Here is a 17,424-nt window from a genome sequence, read left to right on the forward strand (position 1 = left end):
GCACGTGAAGTTATGTATTGGCCAAGAATGAACCAAGACATAGCACAGACTACAGCTACATGTGAATTATGTCTTATGTATAGACCGAAACAACAAGTCGAGCCACTTAGTCCTCACGCAGTGCCAGAGAGACCGTACCAGAAAGTTGGCGCAGATTTGTTTGATTGTAATGGGAAAACGTACATTGTCGTGACTGATTATTACTCGAACTACCCTGAGGTGAAGACACTACATACAACTACTAGTATAGCCGTAATAAATTGCATGAAGTCAATCTTTGCAAGGCATGGTGTTCCTATGGAAGTGTTCACTGACAATGGTCCTCAGTTTTCCAGTGCTGAATTTAGACAATTTGCTGATGAGTGGGAATTTGTCCATACTACGTCAAGTCCCCACTATCCACGCTCAAATGGGTTGGTGGAAAGTTCAGTAAAAACTGTAAAGAGTCTCATGAAAAAAGCTCAAGAAGGTAAAGAAGATTTCTACAAAAGTCTTTTAATCTACCGCAGTACACCTTTACAGAATGGACTTTCTCCTGCACAAATGCTGATAGGAAGGAGGATTAGAGCAAATCTCCCGATACATGATGAACTGCTTAATACACATAACTCAGCGTTGGTCAGACTGAGTAAGGAACGTCAATAGGCGAAACAGAAACTGTTCCATGACAGGCGAGCAAAAAAGCTTATCTGATCTAAAATCGGGTGACCAAGTCCGTCTCAGAGATCACGAGAAAGGTATTTGGGTGCAGAAAGGTATTGTGCAAGCACAAGTAGCACCAAGATCTTATACTATACGTACAGAGCGTGGAACGGAAGTAAGAAGAAATGGGGTGGATTTAAGATCTCAACCTAACCATAATGTAGACAACATGACTGAAGAATACCCTTCATCTGACATGTATGATGATCCTGATAATGGTGAACCAACCACGAATCTAGAAAGGTCCAACATGGTCGATGAAACACAGACTGTGTATGAAAGACCCAAAAGGGAAATACGCAGACCTGAGAGACTCATTGAAACGTGTTAGATGATGTTCTTAATATGACGTTGTTAATTGTTGCATTGAAGCGTATAGGGCTTATCTTTAAAGAAAAGAGGATGTGATGTTAGTGTATTAGAATGCTTAATATTTGTAGACACTCCCTTACTAATCTGTGTAAGCCTGAATCTTCAGTGATGGTCCCTAGGACCAGGGGAATGCTGGGAAGTGGGTGGTACAGTGTGCAGTGTGCCTGGAGTTGGTGATGGAATAAACAGCACAGCAGTGAACTCACATGTCTCTGTGTCCTTATGACTGGATTTACAAATATATGAACAAAACAGTTGACAAACAGCTTCAGCGTCCTGTGCTGATTTGCTATGGTTTACCAGTCTCTATCAGTGCCGTCCTGCCTCCGTACATATATATGTATGTATGTATGTTTGTGTGTGTGTGTGTGTGTGTATATATATATATATATATATATATATATATATATATATATTTATTTATTACACATACGTGCGCATATGCATACATACACACACACACACCCACAGAAACCCCTCTAGCTAAATCCTGCGTTTGCCCCTGTATCACACGTCCTATGTTTCAGGTGCGGAAGATGAGGCCAGAGAGCAGGGAAAAGGAATCCACGTCACTGTCCTGAATCAGGCGACGGTAAGATGCAGGCTGATGCTGGAGTTATGTGATGTGGGTGTTACTTTATCATGGTAATTGTAGTATGGTAAGATAGTGATGATGGATGGTGCCTGGCTTGGACCTGGCAGTCACATCTCATGTACAACACGGGATATAACCATAGGGCTAATTCAGACCTGATCGCTGGGCTGCTAATTTTGTTGTCCGGCGTTCAGATAGTCGCCGCCCAGGGGGAGTGTAAATTCGCCTGTGCAAGTGTGCGATCGCATGTGTACGCCGAGCTACAAATGTCCCTCAGTCAGCGGGCAGCTGCAAATCCATTCACACCACTCTCACCACTCCTACAGTGCGCTGAGAACGGGCTGATCGCGGCCGGAGCTGACGTCACACACCCTCCCTGATAGCGCTTGGGAACGCCTGCGTTTTTCTAGACACACCCAGTAAACGGTCAGTTACTACCCACAAACGACCCCTTCCTGTCAATCACCTTGCGAACGCCCGTGCGATCGAAAGTTTTGCAAAAGCCTGTCGCTGTCCGGCGATGCCTGTTGTTGCTTGGCGATGCGCGTGCGCATTGTGGTGCATGTGCAGTCTATCGATAATCGCCCGCTGTGCAAAAAACGCACAGCAGCACTCTGGTCTGAATCGGGCCCTATATGAGAGGGATATGAGTGCACGTTGGATAACATTGGGGGAATTTTCTTTGTGCAGGGTCACGTCATGGCAAAGAGAGTGTTTGACACGCATTCACCCCATGAAGATTAAGGGGCCAATTCAGGTTCGATCGCAAAACGCGTTCCAACTGAAATTGTTACGATCGCCCCGTGGGTGCATGCGCCCGCACTTTCTGCGGGGGAGCCGCAGAAAATGCGATCGCCTCTACCTGTCAATCAGGCAGAGGCGGTCGCGGGGCGAGGTGGGGGACGGCAATGCTCTGTGTCCAGGGCGGAGATGGAGCGTTGCGGGGGAGGTGCGGCAAGAAAGGGGAATGGATGCGGCCAAATGGGGGTGTGATCACGGCGCATGCGTGACGTCACACGCAGCAGCCGTGAACATGGTGGTGGGCCTCCTGTAGGTGCAGCTGAGCTGCATCCGGCAGGAGGCTTCACTAATTTGTACAATGAAGCAGAAATTACTAGGCGATCGCAATTTCTGCTTCATCAAGGGGGGGAGGCGGCGGTCAGCATGCTGGGCGGCCTTGCCTTGCAATGGGCGGCCCCCAGCATACTAGGTAAATGATTGCAAATTTTACGAATTAGCAGAATTTGCAATCCTTACTGAATTAGTCCCTAAACCACAGTCCTCTTCCTTAATATGGTCGCTCTTGGTCGTATTCTCATCTTCACCGTCAAGGTAGATTCTGTGGACTATTGTTAGGACGGCTCCGATATTAAATGCTGAAACTGTGTTGGGAAGAGACCAATTCATTTTGTACAACATACAGATTATGCACAATGGTGCTATACAGTTGTCTACTTGATGGAAACATACAGAAGGGGATGTGGTTCTGCCGGTCACAATACCAATGCTGGGATCCCGATTGCTGAATGACCCACCAGTTGGAACGCCGACCAACAGGGACTATTCCCACTCGTGGCTGTCCACAACACCCATAGAGTGGGAATAGAACCTGTGGCGAGCACAGCGAGCAACCGAGCCCGCAAGGGGCTTCGTTGCGCCCCCGCACCGTCCATCTAAAAGCCGGGATCCCGGCGTCGGTATGGTGATCGGCGGTTGGGAACCCAACCCTACAGAAGCAATACTGTGCATTTTCCAGATATACATAATAAGAACACCTTTCTACTCACTGACTAGAGATGAGCGCCGGAAATTTTTCGGGTTTTGTGTTTTGGTTTTGGGTTCGGTTCCGCGGCCGTGTTTTGGGTTCGACCGCGTTTTGGCAAAACCTAACCGAATTTTTTTTGTCGGATTCGGGTGTGTTTTGGATTCGGGTGTTTTTTTCCAAAAAACCTAAAAAACAGCTTAAATCATAGAATTTGGGGGTCATTTTGATCCCAAAGTATTATTAACCTCAAAAACCATCATTTCCACTCATTTCCAGTCTATTCTGAATACCTCACACCTCACAATATTATTTTTAGTCCTAAAATTTGCACCGAGGTCGCTGGATGACTAAGCTAAGCGACCCTAGTGGCCGACACAAACACCTGGCCCATCTAGGAGTGGCACTGCAGTGTCACGCAGGATGTCCCTTCCAAAAAACCCTCCCCAAACAGCACATGACGCAAAGAAAAAAAGAGGCGCAATGAGGTAGCTGTGTGAGTAAGATAAGCGACCCTAGTGGCCGACACAAACACCGGGCCCATCTAGGAGTGTCACTGCAGTGTCACGCAGGATGTCCCTTCCAAAAAACCCTCCCCAAACAGCACATGACGCAAAGAAAAAAAGAGGCGCAATGAGGTAGCTGCGTGAGTAAGATAAGCGACCCTAGTGGCCGACACAAACACCGGGCCCATCTAGGAGTGGCACTGCAGTGTCACGCAGGATGTCCCTTCCAAAAAACCCTCCCCAAACAGCACATGACGCAAAGAAAAAAAGAGGCGCAATGAGGTAGCTGTGTGAGTAAGATAAGCGACCCTAGTGGCCGACACAAACACCGGGCCCATCTAGGAGTGTCACTGCAGTGTCACGCAGGATGTCCCTTCCAAAAAACACTCCCCAAACAGCACATGACGCAAAGAAAAATTAAAGAAAAAAGAGGTGCAAGATGGAATTGTCCTTGGGCCCTCCCACCCACCCTTATGTTGTATAAACAGGACATGCACACTTTAACCAACCCATCATTTCAGTGACAGGGTCTGCCACACGACTGTGACTGATATGACGGGTTGGTTTGGACCCCCACCAAAAAAGAAGCAATTAATCTCTCCTTGCACAAACTGGCCCTACAGAGGCAAGATGTCCACCTCATCATCATCCTCCGATATATCACCGTGTACATCCCCCTCCTCACAGATTATCAATTCGTCCCCACTGGAATCCACCATCTCAGCTCCCTGTGTACTTTGTGGAGGCAATTGCTGCTGGTCAATGTCTCCGCGGAGGAATTGATTATAATTCATTTTAATGAACATCATCTTCTCCACATTTTCTGGATGTAACCTCGTACGCCGATTGCTGACAAGGTGAGCGGCGGCACTAAACACTCTTTCGGAGTACACACTTGTGGGAGGGCAACTTAGGTAGAATAAAGCCAGTTTGTGCAAGGGCCTCCAAATTGCCTCTTTTTCCTGCCAGTATAAGTACGGACTGTGTGACGTGCCTACTTGGATGCGGTCACTTATATAATCCTCCACCATTCTTTCAATGTTGAGAGAATCATATGCAGTGACAGTAGACGACATGTCCGTAATCGTTGTCAGGTCCTTCAGTCCGGACCAGATGTCAGCATCAGCAGTCGCTCCAGACTGCCCTGCATCACCGCCAGCGGGTGGGCTCGGAATTCTGAGCCTTTTCCTCGCACCCCCAGTTGCGGGAGAATGTGAAGGAGGAGATGTTGACAGGTCGCGTTCCGCTTGACTTGACAATTTTCTCACCAGCAGGTCTTTCAACCCCAGCAGACTTGTGTCTGCCGGAAAGAGAGATCCAAGGTAGGCTTTAAATCTAGGATCGAGCACGGTGGCCAAAATGTAGTGCTCTGATTTCAACAGATTGACCACCCGTGAATCCTTGTTAAGCGAATTAAGGGCTCCATCCACAAGTCCCACATGCCTAGCGGAATCGCTCCGTGTTAGCTCCTCCTTCAATGTCTCCAGCTTCTTCTGCAAAAGCCTGATGAGGGGAATGACCTGACTCAGGCTGGCAGTGTCTGAACTGACTTCACGTGTGGCAAGTTCAAAGGGCATCAGAACCTTGCACAACGTTGAAATCATTCTCCACTGCGCTTGAGACAGGTGCATTCCACCTCCTATATCGTGCTCAATTGTATAGGCTTGAATGGCCTTTTGCTGCTCCTCCAACCTCTGAAGCATATAGAGGGTTGAATTCCACCTCGTTACCACTTCTTGCTTCAGATGATGGCAGGGCAGGTTCAGTAGTTTTTGGTGGTGCTCCAGTCTTCTGTACGTGGTGCCTGTACGCCGAAAGTGTCCCGCAATTCTTCTGGCCACCGACAGCATCTCTTGCACGCCCCTGTCGTTTTTTAAAAAATTCTGCACCACCAAATTCAAGGTATGTGCAAAACATGGGACGTGCTGGAATTTGCCCATATTTAATGCACACACAATATTGCTGGCGTTGTCCGATGCCACAAATCCACAGGAGAGTCCAATTGGGGTAAGCCATTCCGCGATGATCTTCCTCAGTTGCCGTAAGAGGTTTTCAGCTGTGTGCGTATTCTGGAAACCGGTGATACAAAGCGTAGCCTGCCTAGGAAAGAGTTGGCGTTTGCGAGATGCTGCTACTGGTGCCGCCGCTGCTGTTCTTGCGGCGGGAGTCCATACATCTACCCAGTGGGCTGTCACAGTCATATAGTCCTGACCCTGCCCTGCTCCACTTGTCCACATGTCCGTGGTTAAGTGGACATTGGGTACAACTGCATTTTTTAGGACACTGGTGAGTCTTTTTCTGACGTCCGTGTACATTCTCGGTATCGCCTGCCTAGAGAAGTGGAACCTAGATGGTATTTGGTAACGGGGGCACACTGCCTCAATAAATTGTCTAGTTCCCTGTGAACTAACGGCCGATACCGGACGCACGTCTAACACCAACATAGTTGTCAAGGCCTCAGTTATCCGCTTTGCAGCAGGATGACTGCTGTGATATTTCATCTTCCTCGCAAAGGACTGTTGAACAGTCAATTGCTTACTGGAAGTAGTACAAGTGGGCTTACGACTTCCCCTCTGGGATGACCATCGACTCCCAGCAGCAACAACAGCAGCGCCAGCAGCAGTAGGCGTTACACGCAAGGATGCATCGGAGGAATCCCAGGCAGGAGAGGACTCGTCAGAATTGCCAGTGACATGGCCTGCAGGACTATTGGCATTCCTGGGGAAGGAGGAAATTGACACTGAGGGAGTTGGTGGGGTGGTTTGCGTGAGCTTGGTTACAAGAGGAAGGGATTTACTGGTCAGTGGACTGCTTCCGCTGTCGCCCAAAGTTTTTGAACTTGTCACTGACTTATTATGAATGCGCTGCAGGTGACGTATAAGGGAGGATGTTCCGAGGTGGTTAACGTCCTTACCCCTACTTATTACAGCTTGACAAAGGCAACACACGGCTTGACACCTGTTGTCCGCATTTCTGTTGAAATACTTCCACACCGAAGAGCTGATTTTTTTGGTATTTTCACCAGGCATGTCAGTGGCCATATTCCTCCCACGGACAACAGGTGTCTCCCCGGGTGCCTGACTTAAACAAACCACCTCACCATCAGAATCCTCCTGGTCAATTTCCTCCCCAGCGCCAGCAACACCCATATCCTCCTCATCCTGGTGTACTTCAACACTGACATCTTCAATCTGACTATCAGGAACTGGACTGCGGGTGCTCCTTCCAGCACTTGCAGGGGGCGTGCAAATGGTGGAAGGCGCATGCTCTTCACGTCCAGTGTTGGGAAGGTCAGGCATCGCAACCGACACAATTGGACTCTCCTTGTGGATTTGGGATTTCGAAGAACGCACAGTTCTTTGCGGTGCTTTTGCCAGCTTGAGTCTTTTCAGTTTTCTAGCGAGAGGCTGAGTGCTTCCATCCTCATGTGAAGCTGAACCACTAGCCATGAACATAGGCCAGGGCCTCAGCCGTTCCTTGCCACTCCGTGTGGTAAATGGCATATTGGCAAGTTTACGCTTCTCCTCCGACAATTTTATTTTAGGTTTTGGAGTCCTTTTTTTACTGATATTTGGTGTTTTGGATTTGACATGCTCTGTACTATGACATTGGGCATCGGCCTTGGCAGACGACGTTGCTGGCATTTCATCGTCTCGGCCATGACTAGTGGCAGCAGCTTCAGCACGAGGTGGAAGTGGATCTTGATCTTTCCCTAATTTTGGAACCTCAACATTTTTGTTCTCCATATTTTAATAGGCACAACTAAAAGGCACCTCAGGTAAACAATGGAGATGGATGGATACTAGTATACAATTATGGATGGACTGCCGAGTGCCGACACAGAGGTAGCTACAGCCGTGGACTACCGTACTGTACTGTGTCTGCTGCTAATATAGACTGGTTGATAATGAGATGTAGTATGTATAAAGAAGAAAGAAAAAAAAAACCACGGGTAGGTGGTATACAATTATGGATGGACTGCCGAGTGCCGACACAGAGGTAGCTACAGCCGTGAACTACCGTACTGTGTCTGCTGCTAATATAGACTGGTTGATAATGAGATGTAGTATGTATAAAGAAGAAAGAAAAAAAAAACCACGGGTAGGTGGTATACAATTATGGATGGACTGCCGAGTGCCGACACAGAGGTAGCTACAGCCGTGGACTACCGTACTGTACTGTGTCTGCTGCTAATATAGACTGGTTGATAATGAGATGTAGTATGTATAAAGAAGAAAGAAAAAAAAACCCACGGGTAGGTGGTATACAATTATGGATGGACTGCCGAGTGCCGACACAGAGGTAGCTACAGCCGTGAACTACTGTACTGTGTCTGCTGCTAGTATAGACTGGATGATAAATAATGATATAAAAATATATAAATATCACTACTGCAGCCGGACAGGTATATATTATATAATGACGGACCTGCTGGACACTGTCTGTCAGCAGAATGAGTTTTTTAATTTTTATAGAATAAAAAAACACCACACAAGTCACACGACGAGTGTACTTTTTCAGGCAGACATTCAATCACAATATACTATACTGGTGGTCAGTGTGGTCAGGTCACTGGTCACAGTGGTCAGTGGTCAGTCACACTGGCAGTGGCACTCTGGCAGCAAAAGTGTGCACTGTTTAATATGTACTCCTGGCTCCTGCTATAACCTATAACTGCTCCCCAGTCTCCCCCACAATTAAGCTGTGTGAGCACAGTCAGATATTATACATAGATGATGCAGCACACTGGGCTGAGCACAGATATGGTATGTGAGTGTGACTGAGTCACTGTGTATCGTTTTTTTCAGGCAGAGAACAAGAACAGAACGGATTATTAAATAATAATAAATTATAAAACTGCACTGGTGGTCAGGTCACTGGTCATCAGTCACTAGTATAACTCCTCCTAAGCTCCAGTAAGTAAATGAAGTGTCTCACTCTCACTCTCCTATCTATTTTAATTTCTAAACGGAGAGGACGCCAGCCACGTCCTCTCCCTATCAATCTCAATGCACGTGTGAAAATGGCCGCGACGCGCGGCTCCTTATATAGAATCCGAGTCTCGCGATAGAATCCGAGCCTCGCGAGAATCCGACAGCGTGATGATGACGTTCGGGCGCGTTCGGGTTAACCGAGCAAGGCGGGAAGATCCGAGTCGCTCGGACCCGTGTAAAAAAACATGAAGTTCGGGCGGGTTCGGATTCAGAGAAACCGAACCCGCTCATCTCTATCACTGACATTATTGAATCTTTACAGCCTGGTTTTGCCTTGTAAATGTTTGCTGCTTTAAAAAAACGTACGAGTTCAGACGGAGTCTTGGAGATCTGGCCGTCTCACAAGCCATTACATCCGGCGATTGGTTTGCATTATATATATGTTTATTATAAATATGGTTGTGGTGAATTGTAGCTGGGGGAATCTGCATTTGTAAAAGACCAGTGCGACATGTTGGGTGGCAGTGTAGAAGGGGGGGGGGGGCTGTAAGGATAGAAGGGAGATTATAAAATATCTATGGATAGGAGGGAGAGCTGAAGTAGGGATGGAGAGGTGATCAAAATGAGGGTCGGAGGGAAAGTGGAAGGGAGGTCAGAGGGATAGGAGTGTGGAAGATGGGCTTTAGGGATTGGACGAAGGGCTGGTAGGATATTACGCAATAGGAGAACCATAGAGACAAGGAGAATGGAAAAAGCTAATATGGATGGGAGGGTTTGTGGAAGAAAGGGCCCTACTTATAAGGGGAGAAAGTAGGGGCATAGGGATGGGAGGGAGGGTAGAAGGAGAGCCGTAGAGGTATGAGGGAGAATGAAAGGAGGACTTTTGGGATAGGAAGGAAAGTGATGTAGTACAAGGGATGGAAATCTGTAGGGAAGGGAGGAAGGAGGTCCTTAGGGATATGATGGTAGCCTTAATGATAGGTGGGACAGTGGAAGAAGCATCAGAGGGGGTGGGGGATAGAAGGAGGTTCGTAGGGCGGTGGGTAGTGCAGAACTAGGGCACCACAAGAGTCACGGTATTTGGAACTACTTGGATATGAAAGATTCTATTTACTTACTAAATGATGTAATTGTGTGTTTGTGCAGCCTCAGGAAGAACGCATATGAGATAGAAATACACCAAATCCTCTATGCACCCTCTATGTTCTTTTTAGAGGGTGTAGTAGGGTATGCCGACGGCTGGGCTCCCGGCGGCAAGCATACCGGTGCCGAAATCCCGACCGCTGGCATACCGACAGGTGCCCGCACCGTGCTGCGGGCACGGTGGCGCGCTAAGCGCACCACGCTATCTGTTCTCCCTCCATGGGGGTCGTGGACCACCAAGAGGGAGAAAAGGTGTCGGTATGCCGGCTGTCGTGATTCCGGCGCCGGTATACTGTGCGCCGGGATCCCGACAGCCGGCAAACTGAAGAACACCCCTTTTTAGAAGGTTCATTGTTACTAATCTAGTTATTGTCAGCTTGCTGAGGTTTCGGCTGATGAGACTTCTCTTCTCCCAGGTTCTGGATCACAGTAAAAATCCTTAGGGGAAGACCTACGTAATGTACATCCGGATGGAGCAGGAAGCCAGTTTAATCACCTGGTCTCAGCTTGCAAAGGGGATTTATTTTCATGTTAATAGCTGTAGATTATAAGGTCTCCAGAATAAACGTCATGTTCCTGCCACTGATATGTTTGGACTTTGATTCATACACTTCTACTTCAATCTTCCATACAGAAAGATCTGTGGATCTTTCTTATTAGTTACCCTCATCCTGATCTTCGTAAAGCTTCCATCAGACTTCTGTCCCATGATCTCATCGCTGCTAAAAGTCTCAAAGGCCGTAACTGGAAGACCTCCACCCTACCTGCCATCTCTCTGCTTTAAATTCACAACAGTATGTTTTCTCAAGTGTGGGCCCTGTGGCTTTTTTCTGGTACTTTTGTCCAGATTTATCAAGCCTTGGAGAGTGATAAATAGCACGGTGATAAAGTACTAACAAATCAGCTTCCTAACTGCCATGTTACAGGCTGTGTTTGAAAAATGACAGTTAGGAGCTGATTGGTTATACTTTATCACTGTGCTATTTATGTCTTTCCAAGGCTTGACAAAATCTGGGCCAGAATCTCCATCCAGTTTAACTCTCTCCAAGGCTTAGTAAATAGACCCCATAGTCAGGAAGGACAGAATGATGAATACACTTGCCATTCTGGCATCCTTTATCTCAGGATCAATTTAGAGAACTGCATGCCCTATAAGGGTAAACATGCTATAAAACAGATCTCACTTCAGGTCATTTCAATTCATTTCTGGCCTCGCCCTCTTGGTTTTCTTGGGCTCCTCCAACAGTTATAACAACCCAAGCCAAATACTGCTGTGAGCAGAGGACCAATCACATAATGCCATTTAGGTGGGGAACAGAATTAATTTGCTGAGAACAGGGAAAAAATGGTATCCGGTGTTTAGGTCGACAACACTTAGGTTGACACTCATTAAGTTGGCCACTATTGGTCGACATGGTCGTTTAGTTGACGTGGTCACTATGTCGACATGGCAAATGTCGACACCTGAAAAGGTCGACATGAGTTTTTCTAAATTTTTTAACGTTTTCATACTTTGCGATCCACGTGGACTACGATTGGGAATAGTGACCTGTGCCGACAGTGTCGGACTGGGGCATGAAGGGCCCACCGGGGTAATGCTGTTGTAGGGGCCCATACTTAAGGGTGTGGCAAGGCTCCAGTGGGGGCATGGCCAGCCCCCACAGAGGTTCTGTGCCCTTTGGAAATATATAATAATCCATATTCTTGTGAAGTATAATGTAACATATGTATAATGCATAATTCAAGTGCACTAGGATAGAGTCTGGGACCTGATCCCTAGAGGAGGAGGAGGGCCCACAGGCAGTGGGGCCCACCGGTGGTTTCCCCTGTTCCCCTGTGGGCCAGTCCGACCCTGTGTGCCGAGCGAAGCGAGCCATGTGAGGGGACACGGTGCACTAATTGGTGTTCCCGGTCACTTTACGAAGAAAACACCAAAAAAACCCCAAAAACCTCATGTCGACCTTTTTCATGCCGACCATATCCATGTCAACTTATTAAATCTGTCGACATAGTCACTGTTGACCAATAGTGGTCGACCTAGTTATTGTCGACCCAACGATCCACACCTGGAAAAAATGACCACATGGAGCAGGCCTTTGAGCCTTAACTAGGGTCAGTGCCTGGATGGTGCAAGAACATTGGTGGTCATTCCGAGTTGATCGCAGCCAGCAACTTTTTGCTGCTGCTGCTGCGATCAACTAGTCCACGCCTATGGGGGGAGTGTAGTTTAGCTTTGCAGGGCTGCGATCGCTTGTGCAGCCCTGCTAAGCTAAAAAAATTTCAAGCAAAAGAAGACTAGCCCTGGACATACTTACCCTGTGCAACGATCTCTGCGATGTTGGGGCCGGCTTTGACGTCAGACATTCGCCCTCTGTACGCCTGCATTTTCTTCTCCACTCCCCGAAAATAGCTGGAAATACTTCGGTGACGCCCAGGTCCGCCTTCTTCCTGTCAATCTTCTTGTGGTCGGCTCTGCGACCGCTTTCTTCGTTCTTCTGGACGTAACCCGGCGACCCCTGTCGCCGGACAATGTCGCACATGCGCAGTGCGTCTGCCGCACATGCGCATTCCGGACCCGTTCGCACCGCAGCGACAAACCGCTGCGTGCGAGCGGGTCGGAATGACCCCCATTGAGTGTGTGCACTTTCCACTTTATTGCGATAGCAATGTGCCAGTACAGACTGATGAGCTCAGCTACAGAGCGCCCAATACTGCCTCACTACAGCCTGTTTTCCATCCTGCCTGTAGGTCTGATTCATGTTTATAAGGAATTGCACAGCCGCAAGGAAGCTGCTCTGAAATGCCATGTCATTACAATTGTAATGCAGCAGGAGGCGTCTGTAGGCGATAGACACTTCCTATTTGCATTAACGAGGATCTCAGTGCTGCGCCCTTAATGATCTCAGTGCTGCGTCTGTGGACGCACCCTCCACGGATCATCATCATCATGACCATTGTAACAGTCTTCCGCCATATTATTATTATCCTCTATTATGTAGTGCCACAAGGTGTGCACAGCGCCTTACAGACTACATAAGCGGAAACAGTGGCAACTAAAAAAATCTGAAGACTTACAGAACAAAACATTGCAGAACATGGGATACAAGCTATTGAACACTGTTGCACATGCAGGTGTAATACCTACAGAAGCAGCGGCGCTGTTCAACCAAAATGTTGGTGATGTTGGAGTCCTGGTCTGATGGTGCCAGGTACTGTATATTAAACATGTATATTCTCCCTGTACTTGCGTGGGTTTCCTCCGGGTACTCCGGTTTCCTCCCGCAATCCAAACATATACTGGTAGGTTTATTGGCTCCCATCAAAATTAACGCTAGCATGAATATGTGTGTGTACATGTGATAGGGAATATAGATTGTAAGCTCCACTGGGGCAGGGACCGATGAGAATGGACAAATATTCTCTGTAAAGCGCTGCAGAATATGTGTGCGCTACATAAATAACTGGTAATAATAATAATAATCTGACGTAATGCTTTACACTCCTGTAATGTTTAGGTGCCGCCACTAGATGGCAGGCTCAGCTATATGACTTGTCTGCTAAAAATCCTCATTTTAGATTTATATTTACCTGTTTCTGCAGACTTTCCCGCTTTATTTCATTTTCACACTTTGTGATTACTGGGATTTCTGTCCCATCCATAGAATAGTGAATATTATATCTAATTGCGCATCTAAAATCTCAGTTGGAGATGGGATTAAACGTATGGTTGCAGCCACTCTGAGACCTGGATCTCTGTGCCTTATAAGGAGGGAGATGCGTTTCACTGACAGTTTTTAGGAGTAAGAGGTCTGCAGCCTGTCACACACTGTTAATGAGCAGAGCCAGTAATGCCACCCTACATCTTCAACTTTGTCAAATGAGATCCCAGTAGGGTACGATGTTAAATTTAGAGAGTGGCTCTGGCTGTCTGTAATCTTGCGTAGGTGGGCTTTAGTGGAATTTTGGGGTAACACATACCCCCAACTGTACCTTTTTTTTAATGGTCTGTACCGATTTTTGACTCACCAAATTTCCATTAAAACTATAGGAAAAGGGGGGCGTGGCCTGGACGTTGAGCTGGCTGGACGTGCGGGGCCGGAGCTCCTGCACGAGGGGATCTACAGAGTGCTTTCCCGCAGCCCTGCCGGCACCTGTCTCCTCCCGGGGGCATCATTACCTGGTGTGGCAGCCCCACAAGACGGTCCGGCGCGGCCGGGCGGCTTTTCGTGACCTTCTTCCGCTGCGGCCTTCACTCCGGTCCGGCGCCGGGGGCTTGAGTTTACCGTCGGCCCCACTCGTGAGCTCCGTGCCCGGCGCGGCTGCAACGGGACTGCTCGGGGCGCTCTGCGGCCCTCGGACCTCCTCCACTGTGACCTGCTGGGTGACCCCTGACCTGCGGGCCCCTTCTGGACGCTTGGGATCTCATTCCACGGCCCCTGGAAGATAAGGTACCCTTTGCAGGCCCTGGCGGCGGCCATCTTGGCCCTTTCAAGTGCTGGCACCTTCTCTCCCCCCCTGCCTCTGTGACTACTCCATTAAGCTGGGCTTACTAAGGTGCCCCCATCTCTCCCTGCAGGGGCTCTAGCTGCTCAGATCCCCCCTCAGTATTGAATCATAATATAGATTGCTGGGGCTCCCTGATATTTCACTACTGCTCTGGGCTTTCCTGTATTACAATCTACAATCCAGGGGCGCCATCTCCTGGCCATTGCCTACGACTACGCCTGCATTATGCCCCAGTCTTCTATGATACTATTGAGCAGGGGAATGCGCTGCTGATTGCCTATGGGCGCAACCCTGGGGGTCTCGTGCTTAGGCTTATTCTCATTACTCGTCCTGTGATGGATCACTGACTATTTATGCTATTGCTCAGTTTTGACCTCTGACCTTTTCTATTTCCGGGACTGTCACACACCATGCCTAAGTCCAAGAAAGCTACACCTTCTGCGGAAATGTCTTCCTTTATTTCTAAGATGAAGACTAGTGCACCTAAATTACCAGCCGCCCCCCCTTCTGCCCCTGTTTCGGAATCTGAGGAAGACTCGCCTGTTCCTGACCCCTCCATGAAAGATTGCATTTCCTCCATCCTAACTGAGATGAAATTGTTGAAACAGGCTTTCCACTCGGAGATCCATAAAGCCATCTCCGGTCTTAAGGCTGAGATATCTGATCTTGGGGCCCGCACTAATGATGTCGAACAGAAAATTGATGAAGTCATTACCTTCCAGCAGGAGCTGGAACATTCGGTCCACGTTATGCAGGAAGATATCTACCTACTCCAAGACCAACAGGAGGATGCAGATAACCGCGCACGACGTAATAACCTGCGTATTATATATATTCCGGAGTCGGTGGAACCAGCACAACTGGAAGATTTCCTCCTCCGCTTTTTTCAACACCTCCTGCCGGATGCCCCGCGTGAGCAGCTCCTCCTGGACAGGGCTCATCGCTCCCTGCGCCAAAAGCCTTCACCTTCGTCCCCTCCAAGAGACGTGGTTTTACGCTGTCACTACTTCAAAACTAAGGACAGAATTCTGACTGCTGCTCGGAACAAGGACTTGTGTCTGTTTGAAACGCATAGGCTACTGGTGTTTCAGGACTTATCCCCTACTACTCTTAAGAGGCGCTTCGACCTGAGGGAGTACACCCAAATTCTCAGGGAGAATCAAATCCGCAATAGATGGGGTTATCCCTTTGCCCTAATTGTGCAGCTTGATGGGAAGAGACTACTAGCACGATCCAAGGAGGAGGCCCATCGGCTTCTTCTGAGACTTAACCTACCTCCTCCAGAGTCTGATAAACCTTCCCCACCGCAGGTTGCACCGGGTCTCCAACGCACCCCAAAATTTACCCCTCCCACAGCGAGCGCCTCGACGCCTCTGGTCGACAGTCCCGGCGAAAACCTCTGCAAGGCGTGACCCTTCGTGAACGTTCCTTCACAGCTGCACTGATGGGTTACTGCATGTCATTTCATACGGTTGTTCATACTAGTTTAGAGGTTTAAAGTTCCTCTTCATACTGAGCTTATATAATTGAGCATATGTTCTTTCTGTTCATTAGATTCTAATGTGGTTCATTACGGTTATTTGTTGCTACGACCCCCATGGTCGCCCCCCCTGGTTAGTCGGTGGGCCCCTTGATGTTCGGAGCCGTGCCCTCCACTGAGCCATTATAGTCCGTTTTGAGCATAGGGGAGATTTCCTATCCCTTAATGCCCCATACGGGAGCTCAAACATGCGGACCCGTACGAAGCGTACAATGGGTCTTTGGCTCGGTATGTTATACTTGTTTATTTTGCATTGTTCTCGATGTTTCTTTTCTCCTCTTTTTCTGCTTCCTATTCCCCCTCTTCCCCTCGTTCCCTCGGGAGACCAACCATGGGCCCTTAGGGCCGTTCATGTTCTGCTTCTATTTATACTGCTATGTCTGTTAACGTAATATCCTATAATGTGAAGGGTCTCAATAGTCCCCAAAAGAGGATCAAATTATTTCTTTTTCTGAAACAGGTGGGGAGAGATCTGGTATTCCTCCAAGAGACGCACTTTAGAGGTACTTCCCACCCTGAACTGCGTTCTAGACGCCACCCTGTCGCCATACACGCATGTGATCACGCCCAGAAGAAACGAGGGGTTGCCATATTGATTCCCGCCCATTTACACTTAGAACCAGAAAAAATCATTACGGACAAACGGGGTAGATTCCTTATTATAGTGGGCAAGCTTAACAATGTTCCCATCACTATGGTCAACGTCTACGCCCCCAATGTTAATCAGGCCTCGTTTTTTGCCTCATTAGACTCTAAAATCGCCCAATGTAGGAAAGGCGACATCTTAATGGCAGGAGATTTTAATACTATACTCCATCATAGTCTCGACCGCTCCCACTCCCTCCCATTATCCCAGTCCCACACAAGTACTCGCAACTCCAGAGCCTTGCTGTCACTACTCAAAAATCACTTACTATTTGATTCCTGGAGGGTTGTCGACCCTTTAGTTAAAGATTATACGTTTTTCTCCCCAGTTCACAATCTATATACAAGAATCGATATGATTATGGTTGGGAGGGACCTGACCTCTAGGATCCAGAAATGCTGTATTCATCCAATTACGTGGTCCGACCACGCCCCGATATCTTTGACTCTTTCTGGGTTGGCCCGCACTCTTCCCCCCCCCCCTCCTGGTCCCTTAATGATGCCCTTCTGCAACAGTCTGATGTGCCGCCGCAAACTACTCAGGTATTAACTGATTATTTTAATGAAAATCAGACGCCTGGTATATCTGACATGACCCTGTGGGAGGCGCATAAAGCGGTCCTCCGGGGCCACTTCATTCAGATCGCGGCCAGGCTCAATAAACAGCGCTCCCAAAAGATCCTGGAGTTAACTGACCAACTCCACCGTCTGGAGGAAGT

At 48.2% G+C, this 17,424-nt stretch overlaps 1 long non-coding RNA gene across 3 annotated transcripts in view; it reads left to right on the plus strand.

Annotated features, from left to right (window-relative positions):
- LOC134957510 (uncharacterized) overlaps positions 1-10,590 on the plus strand; it is a 134,882-nt gene extending 124,292 nt beyond the window's left edge. For 2 of the 3 annotated variants that reach the window (XR_010186626.1, XR_010186630.1), the window contains exons 6-7: positions 1,602-1,666; positions 10,431-10,590. This is a non-coding gene — a long non-coding RNA (uncharacterized LOC134957510). The remainder of the gene's footprint in view (positions 1-1,601; positions 1,667-10,430) is intronic. The other variant, XR_010186629.1, reaches the window with a different exon arrangement.
- The last annotated feature ends 6,834 nt before the right edge of the window (positions 10,591-17,424 follow it).

This window comes from Pseudophryne corroboree, chromosome 9 (genome assembly GCF_028390025.1).
Source record: "Pseudophryne corroboree isolate aPseCor3 chromosome 9, aPseCor3.hap2, whole genome shotgun sequence".
NCBI lineage: Eukaryota > Metazoa > Chordata > Amphibia > Anura > Myobatrachidae > Pseudophryne > Pseudophryne corroboree.